Genomic DNA, 13,140 nt, shown 5'->3' with positions numbered 1-13,140 from the left:
ACAGCAGGGTTCAAACCATCATATTTATTTTGGACATCAGGGCATGACGCGTTTCGGAGGGTTTCCTTCATCAGACGCCCATAGTGTCCCAGTTGCCGCTGTTACCCACAATCCCCTTTTCACAGTCTTATAGTCTTGCCATCACTGAAGTAGTGTAGGGTACCTTTAAAACGTGGCACGGAGTCGTCATGTTTCCACAGTTGTACTACATCTCCCAGCAGGCAGTGTACCTTACTTGCTGTTGACGGTTCCGTTCTCGGCATTCTTTTTGCATTTTCCCCATTGGAAGGCTGGTGTGCTACGTTTCCAGGTGAGGATTGGGGTGTTGTTTCTGGGCGAAGGTGTGTTTGTCCCGCGTTTCCCAGCCACGTGGTTTCCTTGGCTGCAGAGTCATCGGGGATACCGGTGAAGTAACGATGTCCCTCCATTTGGGTATGGACTGAATTTACAGCTTAACTCTGCTGCCTCGGTACTGCAGGGCGGTCCAGGAGTCTCCTTACTTGCTAGCGACCCCTTTTAGACCACTTAAGGGAGTGCCTGCCCAGTGCTCCGCGGCAAGCCGTCACATGCTATAGTTTTCCAAGGCAATCTTCATCGGATGAATCAGATTCGGGAGGCACAGCAGGGTTCAAACCATCATATTTATTTTGGACATCAGGGCATGACGCGTTTCGGAGGGTTTCCTTCATCAGACGCCCATAGTGTCCCAGTTGCCGCTGTTACCCACAATCCCCTTTTCACAGTCTTATAGTCTCGCCATCACTGAAATAGTGTGGGGTACCTTTAAAACGTGGCACGGAGTCGTCATGTTTCCACAGTTGTACTACATCTCCCAGCAGGCAGTGTACCTTACTTGCTGTTGACGGTTCCGTTCTCGGCATTCTTTTTGCATTTTCCCCATTGGAAGGCAGGTGTGCTATGTTTCCAGGTGAGGATTGGGGTGTTGTTTCTGGGCGAAGGTTTGTTTGTACCGCGTTTCCCAGCCACACGCTTTCCTTGGCTGCAGAGTAATCGGGGATACCGGTGAAGTAACGATGTCCCTCCATTTGGGTATGGACTGAATTTACAGCTTAACTCTGCTGCCTCGGTACTGCAGGGTGGTCCAGGAGTCTCCTTACTTGCTAGCGACCCCTTTTAGAACACTTAAGGGAGTGCCTGCCCAGCGCTCCGCGGCAAGCCGTCACACGCTATAGTTTTCCAAGGCAATCTTCATCGGATGAATCAGATTCGGGAGGCACAGCAGGGTTCAAACCATCATATTTATTTTGGACATCAGGGCATGACGCGTTTCGGAGGGTTTCCTTCATCAGACGCCCATAGTGTCCCAGTTGCCGCTGTTACCCACAATCCCCTTTTCACAGTCTTATAGTCTTGCCATCACTGAAGTAGTGTAGGGTACCTTTAAAACGTGGCACGGAGTCGTCATGTTTCCACAGTTGTACTACATCTCCCAGCAGGCAGTGTACCTTACTTGCTGTTGACGGTTCCGTTCTCGGCATTCTTTTTGCATTTTCCCCATTGGAAGGCTGGTGTGCTACGTTTCCAGGTGAGGATTGGGGTGTTGTTTCTGGGCGAAGGTGTGTTTGTCCCGCGTTTCCCAGCCACGTGGTTTCCTTGGCTGCAGAGTCATCGTGGATACCGGTGAAGTAACGATGTCCCTCCATTTGGGTATGGACTGAATTTACAGCTTAACTCTGCTGCCTCGGTACTGCAGGGCGGTCCAGGAGTCTCCTTACTTGCTAGCGACCCCTTTTAGACCACTTAAGGGAGTGCCTGCCCAGTGCTCCGCGGCAAGCCGTCACATGCTATAGTTTTCCAAGGCAATCTTCATCGGATGAATCAGATTCGGGAGGCACAGCAGGGTTCAAACCATCATATTTATTTTGGACATCAGGGCATGACGCGTTTCGGAGGGTTTCCTTCATCAGACGCCCATAGTGTCCCAGTTGCCGCTGTTACCCACAATCCCCTTTTCACAGTCTTATAGTCTCGCCATCACTGAAGTAGTGTGGGGTACCTTTAAAACGTGGCACGGAGTCGTCATGTTTCCACAGTTGTACTACATCTCCCAGCAGGCAGTGTACCTTACTTGCTGTTGACGGTTCCGTTCTCGGCTTTCTTTTTGCATTTTCCCCATTGGAAGGCCGGTGTGCTACGTTTCCAGGTGAGGATTGGGGTGTTGTTTCTGGGCGAAGGTGTGTTTGTCCCGCGTTTCCCAGCCACGCGGTTTCCTTGGCTGCAGAGTCATCGGGGATACCGGTGAAGTAACGATGTCCCTCCATTTGGGTATGGACTGAATTCACAGCTTAACTCTGCTGCCTCGGTACTGCAGGGCGGTCCAGAAGTCTCCTTACTTGCTAGCGACCCCTTTTAGACCACTTAAGGGAGTGCCTGCCCAGCGCTCCGCGGCAAGCCGTCACACGCTATAGTTTTCCAAGGCAATCTTCATCGGATGAATCAGATTCGGGAGGCACAGCAGGGTTCAAACCATCATATTTATTTTGGACATCAGGGCATGACGCGTTTCGGAGGGTTTCCTTCATCAGACGCCCATAGTGTCCCAGTTGCGGCTGTTACCCACAATCCCCTTTTCACAGTCTTATAGTCTCGCCATCACTGAAGTAGTGTGGGGTACCTTTAAAACGTGGCACGGAGTCGTCATGTTTCCACAGTTGTACTACATCTCCCAGCAGGCAGTGTACCTTACTTGCTGTTGACGGTTCCGTTCTCGGCATTCTTTTTGCATTTTCCCCATTGGAAGGCCGGTGTGCTACATTTCCAGGTGAGGATTGGGGTGTTGTTTCTGGGCGAAGGTGTGTTTGTCCCACGTTTCCCAGCCACGCGGTTTCCTTGGCTGCAGAGTCATCGGGGATACCGGTGAAGTAACGATGTCCCTCCATTGGGTATGGACTGAATTTACAGCTTAACTCTGCTGCCTCGGTACTGCAGGGCGGTCCAGGAGTCTCCTTACTTGCTAGCGACCCCTTTTAGACCACTTAAGGAAGTGCCTGCCCAGCGCTCCGCGGCAAGCTGTCACACGCTATAGTTTTCCAAGGCAATCTTCATCGGATGAATCAGATTCGGGAGGCACAGCAGGGTTCAAACCATCATATTTTCTTTTGGACATCAGGGCATGACGCGTTTCGGAGGGTTTCCTTCATCAGACGCCCATAGTGTCCCAGTTGCCGCTGTTACCCACAATCCCCTTTTCACAGTCTTTTAGTATCGCCATCACTGAAGTAGTGTGGGGTACCTTTAAAACGTGGCACGGAGTCGTCATGTTTCCACAGTTATACTACATCTCCCAGCAGGCAGTGTACCTTACTTGCTGTTGACGGTTCCGTTCTCGGCATTCTTTTTGCATTTTCCCCATTGGAAGGCCGGTGTGCTACGTTTCCAGGTGAGGATTGGGGGGTTGTTTCTAGGCGAAGGTGTGTTTGTCCCGCGTTTCCCAGCCACGCGGTTTCCTTGGCTGCAGAGTCATCGGGGATACCGGTGAAGTAACGATGTACCTCCATTGGGTATGGACTGAATTTACAGCTTAACTCTGCTGCCTCGGTACTGCAGGGCGGTCCAGGAGTCTCCTTACTTGCTAGCGACCCCTTTTAGACCACTTAAGGGAGTGCCTGCCCAGCGCTCCGCGGCAAGCCGTCACACGCTATAGTTTTCCAAGGCAATCTTCATCGGATGAATCAGATTCGGGAGGCACAGCAGGGTTCAAACCATCATATTTATTTTGGACATCAGGGCATGACGCATTTCCGAGGGTTTCCTTCATCAGACGCCCATAGTGTCCCAGTTGCCGCTGTTACCCACAATCCCCTTTTCACAGTCTTATAGTCTCGCCATCACTGAAGTAGTGTGGGGTACCTTTAAAACGTGGCACAGAGTCGTCATGTTTCCACAGTTGTACTACATCTCCCAGCAGGCAGTGTACCTTACTTGCTGTTGACGGTTCCGTTCTCGGCATTCTTTTTGCATTTTCCCCATTGGAAGGCCGGTGTGCTACGTTTCCAGGTGAGGATTGGGGTGTTGTTTCTGGGCGAAGGTGTGTTTGTCCCGCGTTTCCCAGCCACGCGGTTTCCTTGGCTGCAGAGTCATCGGGGATACCGGTGAAGTAACGATGTCCCTCCATTTGGGTATGGACTGAATTTACAGCTCAACTCTGCTGCCTCGGTACTGCAGGGCGGTCCAGGAGTCTCCTTACTATATATATAAAACTGTTGAAGTGTGAATAGTCATTTTTGCCTCTCCGCTATCCAACACTCTCCCTACTGTTGCACTGACTGTATTGTGAAATGTAAGTATAAATATTTTTTCATAGTTTAATGTTTTAATTGAATATGATTTTTATTTGTTTACATTTTAAATCATTGGTATGTATTTTTTTGTATAATTTTAAACTTTTACCATAAATTAAAAATAATAGTTTACTAAATGTTTTAAAGTACACATAATTGTAAATAATGATGTTCGTGTTTTCTTTCTTAGTTTATTTGTTATATTTTATCAAATATATATTACATGTATATTTCTTTGTTAAAAAACTTAATGTAATATTTAATATATTATTTTAGTTTAGATTTATATTAAATTCAGATTCAGAAAATGCTTTATTCGATTTTAGAAATTGATAAAATCATAAAAGCAGATAAATACAAAAAAAAAAATCTTTGAATATATACACTTAAAAGTACATTAAACTATGAAAGAAGCTGACAGTTTATCATTTTTCTTTTCCTCAGAATGCTTTTTAAAAATACAGACATGATTCCAATGTAGTACACATTACTCAATAATTGTAAAAATAAGAAGGCCGGACGGCATTGCCGCCATGTGCCCTGCTTTAAAAAGGGTATAATCAATCTAGCCCTTTCATTTTCATAACATTTACAAAAGAGAATCACATGCAAAGTCGTTTGAGTTGATAAATTATCCCACGGACAAAGGCAAAGTTGTCTGGACCAGTCATTAGTGGTTGGGAATGAAACCAGACAATGAAAACTATCAAACCTGAACCTGGTCAGAATGTATCTGTCATAACCTCCTAAGCATCACACTAAATAGGGTTGAATGGAGGAACAGACCAGGGTAAGTTGATGCTGGATGACGTTTTTTTGTTAAACTCCAACCCCATTCGTAATGACTCAAAATGGTTCAGACATACAGCTTTGAGCTCTTTTCTGGATATTGAATGCAAAGATTCAGGATTAGCATAAAACTCAGGTCTACCCAAGTCATACGATAATTTATTAATGTATTTCAACCAGGGATTTTTTCTAGTCTGTTCTAGACCCATGGAGTCTTTGATGATGTCTCGGTTTAACCCTAAATTGGGTGCGGTCCAGGCTCTATACCAAAGTAGCATAGATTGTATTTGATCACATCAGTGATGTGACAGATCCCCAGTTCACTATGTCAGATAAAAACAGATGCGCTCTGAGGAACAGCTAATTTAAATCGTAAAAACGCATTTTCTACCACCTGAATTGGAGAGACGTCGTAAAAACCCCAGACCCCTGCCCCATATGTGGCAATACTTATGCTCTTTGCCTGGTAGATTTTCAATAAGATCTCCAGCGGCTTCTACCCATCTTTTTTGAAAATATCACGACTGCTGCCATCAACCTTTTCAATAAAAGGGCCCTACTCTTAACAGCTGGACCCCAAGAACCTGTATCCTAAAAAAAACGCCAAGGTAAGAGAAAGTTTTTGTCGGTTCTATTTTGCAATTCCCAGCTGCAAGGCTACAACGTTTATATCTTCCTTTACCACAGGACATCACAAAGCCTCTGTCCCCTGTTTTCCATAAAATCAATGTAAGTAGTAAGGTCCTTCTGAAGGATACGCTGGGTTCTGGCCATTAGAACCGCATCGTCCGCGTAGAGAAGGGAGATGACCTGCTTGTTGTACATCAATAATTTTCAGGCAATATTTTTGCACTTACCTGTTTAAGTATAGGAGTCAATATTTTTGTTTGCTATGTTTTTTACTTGATATTTTTTACATCGGTGTTGTGTTAGTGAACTAGAGGGGCAAAGGAAGGAGGCAGGTCCAGATGTTAACTATATCTGCTTCTGACAGGGAAGGCTCCCATAAAGTTAATTTGGTTCTTGAGCACAGTCCAGATGGTCAGCCTACCAGATATACAGAAGACATTTGCACACCAAGGCCTTTGTCTTATCTCTAGGATCAAGTTCATACCTGATCAGGGTGCTATACAGCTCCTGTGTGACACACAGAAATTCATGCAAGTGGGCTTCTAGAGGCGAAAGGCAGGTAACAGGTGACTTTCTAAAAGTACCTGTTCTAAAATATTTATTACAAATCCATCTTTTGCAATGAATTGGGTGTGTAATAAATATTTTTAAAAGTCCAAAAATTAGATAGTAATATCAAATTTAATATTGCACCCCAATGCTTACCTAGGGAACAGCCAATCCTGCTACAGTTAAAAGAACATTTCGGGTTTTTTCTGGTTTAAGGACATGTTTAACATTAAACATTTAACTACCCTACTCTTAAATACCATGCACACTGCCTTAATGTACAGTAAGGTCTGCTTAAAGGCGACTTATTATTAATTAAAATTTGGGTTTGGCTTGTCGAATGGATTTATTTTGACAGGTTGAAATTTCAGGTAAAACCTGCACCACTGTGCTACACATGACAGTCCTGCAGTCATGTTTACCTTTTAACTACAGTGCATGGCATAATTTGTTTAGCAACCCACTGGTGACATTTAACTTACAGGCTCTGGGTATCTGGGGGTATACCAAGATGATAATTTCCAACAGTTGGTTTATCATTGAGCAAGAGAATGTCTTGTATGGCATTTGTGTTTTAAGATTATGTCATGTCGGTAAACATCTCTATTTTTTATTTTATTGAGCATGGTAGGTGCATTTGATGCGAAGCAACACATTTATGTTGTTTATTTTGTTGGTCAAAAAATGGTTATAATACTTATGGCTGGTTTTGTGGACTAGCTGACAGTAGAATCTGTCCTCTAGCAAGCGCGGCCCGTGCAGGTAAAAGCGGTGGGCGGGGTGGGGTGAATTTTCTTTGTTTTCCTCGTCGTTATAAGTCGAATCTCCCCCCACCACACCGTTCTTACCTGCGAAGGCCGCGCCTGTCCTATAGGCCAACTGCCTTTACATTGTTATGCGACAACCACTAATCTGGAAAAAATATCTTGCTCGGCAAGCCTGACATGCTAGATGGAAGCTGGGCCATCATTATGCCTGTTGCTTTATTGTGCCTGTTTGGCCCTGTAACATCAGTAAGTGGTGCATTGTGGCTGCTGGCCTCTGCCCTCTCTAGGTGCCTTTTCTTCTGTTGCTGACGTCTTTAAGGCCATACTCTGAATAAGAACGAGACTTTTACTAATGCCACGGTAAGAACTGGAGATGTTTCACAGTACAGAAGCAAGAGCTCTTTTCTGCGAGTGCACTTATACTCGTAAATATATCAACATTCACAGACTGTTTAGCACTGCCTATGTGGCACTCCAAGTCTATCGAAAAGTCCAACATAATGGGCAGCCCTTACAAACACGCATATCTTAACCAATGTGAAAGCTATGAAACTCCACTTGTAGAATCTCAGAATGTAAAGAACCTCGTAATGCAGAGTAGTTTTGACTGAATCGTGCATCCGGGGGAAAAATGTCCTCGAAAAAGCTTCAAATCACTTTTACAATGTCAAGAGGGAGTCAAGGTATTTGAGGTCATGACGAGCACGCTGAAGAAGCTCTCTCTCCTGATTATACACACTTAGCAATCAGAAATGTAAAGCATTACAGTGTGAGGGCACCAAGGGTGCCCACAGTCCTGGCAAAACAGTTTATCGCGCATACAGATTGGTTTGCGAGTGTGACAATGGCTTTAGATGCCAAGCAGAAAACGTGGGTGACAAGATGGAGGGCAGGAAGAAAATGAATGTTCTTAAGAAGTGAGACTGTATGGTTTATATTTTACAAACAATCGTACATTGTATCCACATTTGATAAATTACCTATTTCACAAACAAGACCAGTTACATCTTAGCACTGTAAAAACAAAGGGCCTCATTTATGAAAACTGTCGCATCGCTGCGACAAACAGCAATGTGACAGTTTTCACTGCGCCACCCTTGCGGCACAATAGATGTGCAGTATTTGAAGTACGACGCTCCATGTCGCAAGGAAAGACAGGTGCGTCAGTAATCCTGACGCATATGCCGACACAAAAGTCACGCATTACTGGAGTTGTGTCGCAAGCATGACGCAACTTCATCAATGCATGGGGTAGGCCTGTGCCTATGGCACTTCGTCACCCCTATGCCTGCCATGATGCAGGCGTAAGGTTTTGGCGCATTGGTGTCCTAGAAGTGTGACACTTCTACAAGGCTTTCTTGCAGGGAAACAACCACCCGGCATACATTATACCTGGCACAGGTATGATGTGGCGCAGGGCTTTACGAGGTTACAAATCTGCCTAGATGCATCACTTTGTGAATATGGCACAATGTGGCGCATTGTTTAAACCGTCGCTACGTCACAAAAAGTGACGCAATAGCGGCTCAAAAGTGTCCCAAGGCCTTCATAAATAAGGCCCAGATTATTTTGAAGATGAATGAGGAAATTACCTAGAATTTGAAGAAGGCAAATGTGCCATACATTCTAAATAGTTTCAACAAGAAGAAGACCCGGTCACTGTTTTTGTTCTGCAACTTTATTATTAAGAGCAGAGACTCACCCTAAGGTAATTAATCCTTAGGTGCTTTGTATATTTTGTTTGTTGTGGAATAGTGAAACAATTTGTCACAATCTTTTGACAACAGTCTGAGGTTTACTTGCTGTCTTACACAGGGACATATAAATTTACAAGTGCTGAAAACAATTATTGTGATGTGAAACAAACATTAAATACTTATGAAAATTTTTCATCAAAAACATTTATCAAACAGAATCAATATTATTCTTCCTCTTGATAGTACCCTACCAACCACTTCTACAAGGCCACTAAGATACAACATTTGCTAAATGTCTGGCCTAGTGACGCAAAGGCATGCAATACAATTTTTCTTCCATTCATTACAATTGTTTGAAACAAGCCTTATGCGAAAAGGAAAAGAAAAACATTCGGAATAAAGACGAATGTATAATTAGCCAACATTCGGAATTAAGACGAATGTATAATTAGCCGACGCGCTTCCGAGCCTGTCTTTAACTTGTCAGGCTCTTCTTCAGGGCTTTGGGCTGGGTACCTGTGTAAATGTAAACGGAGGGCATACTTTAGTTTAGGACCTTAACCTATGGTGTCACTGGTTGTTATGCATATCAACAGTTGATGTTACCTTATTGTTGGATTTGTACGTGTTTTAATCCGTTTCTTTGGGTTCTTGGTTAAAATAATTCACTGTGTTCTGCAATAAAAACAGTGATATTGTCTCTATTTATTATCTGAGGGGACTGTTTGGCGCTAGTTTAAAACGATAGTTAAACACTAAACTCACGTGATTGTCAGGCAGTACATGTCACCCAGTCGGTGCTTCCTGTTTTATTCAATCGGACGTCACCAAGGGCTGCAAGGTTAATTAAACATTTTTGGAGTTAACCTGCTAATAGATCTGTGGGCAAAGGTCGTCGGCAGGCTGCCAGAGTAACATACACTTACTTGTTGTTGTTTGCTAGGGCGTGGAGCACAGGCTTTTTATCAAGTGGAGCACCGCCTCTAAGGCTTGTTTCAAACAATGTAATGAATGGAAGAAAAATTGTATTGCATGCCTTCGCGTCACTAGGCCAGACATTTAGCAAAAGTTGCATCTTAGTGGCCTTGTAGAAGTGGTTGGTAGGGTACTATCAAGAGGAAGAATAATATTGATTCTGTTTGATAAATGTTTTTGATAAAAATTGTCATAAGTATTCAATGTTTGTTTCACATCACAATAATTGTTTTCAGCACTTGTAAATGTATATGTCCCTGTGTAAGACAGCAAGTAAACCTCAGACTGTTGTCAAAAGATTGTGACAAATTGTTTCACTATTCCACAACAAACAAAATATACAAAGCACCTAAGGATTAATTACCTTAGGGTGAGTCTCTGCTCTAAATAATAAAGTTGCAGAACAAAAACAGTGACCGGGTCTATGGCTGAGATACCCGCCACCCCCTCTCAACACAAATCCCCAAGGATGGGAAGACGGAAACGGTTCTGAACTTTTGGAAGGCGGGAGGGAGTTACCCTTCCCGGCCGTATTTATTAAAATATGAAACAAAATTAAAACATTAAAATAACAGTTTCATATCATGTACAATTTCATTTATACAGTACGATGTTCTTGGCTGACCTTAACACATCTCTAATACAAAGGTTCTCCTAGCCGATACTAAACATCCTGCAAATGCATTTCTGAACATTGAAATTGTACATCCTAACGTTACGGGCCAACGGCAAGGTCGTAACCGGTGTCAGATCCCTAATACCAATTCCCCCCTCACTTGTGAGGGGCGGGCGCACAGAGGACTGTACCTCTGTGCCAACTTCCAATTTCCCTTGCCTTAGCGGGGGCCCCCTGTTAACTCGACGCCATCTTAGTGGTCGTCCGAGGACTCGTATGAGGTGTCTAGAAGGTAGCGTAGACCCCCCTCCCACCCCACACAACTTACCACACCTGCCGTCGCAGATGTCCGGGCCCCGGGAAATTCCGAGGAGGGGTCCGTATCCCCTCCTCCCCAGTGAAGGGGCCTATGGCCGCCTTCCCTTTCGGCGTCCCATCCTTAGATGGGACCGCCTCCCGTTTGAGGGGCCAATGGCCGCCTCCCCCCGGGCGCTCCCATCCGTAATGGTTGACGCCCAAACCTCTAGGGATCTTCCAATTACTGCTCACCGATCATGACCTTACCGCCCGACCAGAAATAAATACGACATTTTAAACTAAGCTAACGAAAAGGAATATTATTATATTTAAACGATTTCACGTAAAACTCTACTGAGCATCACCATTAAACTTGTTCGCAAACATTTCTGCTAAGAAAACATGTTAAAAACGAAAATCATCCTTTATTACACACACATTATCAACTTTATTCCAAGACAACCTGTAAGAGAAACCAATTCACGTCAATCAATTTTATTCCAACAAATCGCTGTCAACAGGGGCTGGTGGGTGGGTCAAAATTGGCTCTTCGTTCCGTCTCGAGCTCAATTGCAACGCGGGGGTGCAGCTTCAGAGCACAGGAACAAGAGGATGCTTCCTTGGCTTGTCGCTCCTTTTATCCTTCTTCGGGCAGGCGTAGACCCTCCTCCAATCCGCCCCCCGGGCGTGGCTGGCGGTGTCGGTGTCTAGGACAACCCCTTCTTGGGCGGGAAAAGGCGCGCCCCAGCTACGCCGCTTCGGGCATACCAGCCAGGACACGCCTCCCTCCCAAAATGGTTTCCCGGGGAGATCGGGGTACTCCACCATACGTTCGGGGGGACCGAGTGGTCGCCCCTTTCCATATGGCTGAGATACCCGCCACCCCCTCTCAACACAAATCCCCAAGGATGGGAAGACGGAAACGGTTCTGAACTTTTGGAAGGCGGGAGGGAGTTACCCTTCCCGGCCGTATTTATTAAAAGATGAAACAAAATTAAAACATTAAAATAACAGTTTCATATCATGTACAATTTCATTTATACAGTACGATGTTCTTGGCTGACCTTAACACATCTCTAATACAAAGGTTCTCCTAGCCGATACTAAACATCCTGCAAATGCATTTCTGAACATTGAAATTGTACATCCTAACGTTACGGGCCAACGGCAAGGTCGTAACCGGTGTCAGATCCCCAATACCAATTCCCCCCTCACTTGTGAGGGGCGGGCGCACAGAGGACTGTACCTCTGTGCCAACTTCCAATTTCCCTTGCCTTAGCGGGGGCCCCCTGTTAACTCGACGCCATCTTAGTGGTCGTCCGAGGACTCGTGTGAGGTGTCTAGAAGGTAGCGTAGACCCCCCTCCCACCCCACACAACTTACCACACCTGCCGTCGCAGATGTCCGGGCCCCGGGAAATTCCGAGGAGGGGTCAGTATCCCCTCCTCCCCAGTGAAGGGGCCTATGGCCGCCTTCCCTTTCGGCGTCCCATCCTTAGATGGGACCGCCTCCCGTTTGAGGAGCCAATGGCCGCCTCCCCCCGGGCGCTCCCATCCGTAATGGGTGACGCCCAAACCTCTAGGGATCTTCCAATTACTGCTCACCGATCATGACCTTACCGCCACAGGCCCGGATAGTTGACCAGCTATCCGGAACCCCCACAAAACTCCTACTTAAAGGTCATGGCTACAAATTCTTCAACCAAGCTATGAAGTCTCCTATGAGTAAATCATTCCCCACCCGGGACAAATGAACCCCGTCCTCCAAATACATCTGATCCCCTCTGATACACCCATGCGGAATAGAATGCAATGTATTCGTACGAAACAATCTACCAAGTTTGTTATTTACTTTCTTCACATAATGATTTAAAGCAGACACAGAATTAGCCCCCCGCCACACCTTCCGTGGGATCATGTGGGACCATGCAATTGTGCACCCAGGGACCCTTTTTGCCAACCAACTTACAGTGGATAATATTACCTCGAGAAGCACTCGCCGACCAATGGTCACCAAATCATTGCCCCCAAGATGCACTATGAGTATAGATGGCGGTGACCTCGTCCGCCCTAACAAACCCTCCATAAAAACCTGAAACTGGTCAATACAGAGCCCGCCCCTTCCGTAGAAGGTCACCCTGTACCCGTATTCCCCAGCCATGTGAATCATGTCACCTGCTTTGAATACGTCTGCGGCACGCCTCACGTATGAGTGGCCCACGACCCACACCACTCTGTCCACAGCCGGTGTCCTTTGACCGCTGGTTCCCAGGTGTCGGGTCAACTGCACAGTCTGCCCCGCCTCGTAAGCATGCGAAACTGTAAAACCAAACAAAAACAAGAAGCGTGAGTTCATGATATTAGCTTCACAACATGTGCAACCGCACGTACCGTTTATAACAATTCGAGGACCAACGCCCCAACTGTTTCACTTTATCAACACTCAGACCCCTGGCTGTGGCCTCAGTCGCAGCCCCTATCCTGAAGGAATGGGTCCCAAACTCGCACGGGTTTAACCCT

This window comes from Lissotriton vulgaris, chromosome 6 (genome assembly GCF_964263255.1).
Source record: "Lissotriton vulgaris chromosome 6, aLisVul1.2, whole genome shotgun sequence".
NCBI classification, from domain to species: domain Eukaryota; kingdom Metazoa; phylum Chordata; class Amphibia; order Caudata; family Salamandridae; genus Lissotriton; species Lissotriton vulgaris.
This window is presented reverse-complemented; position numbering follows the sequence as displayed.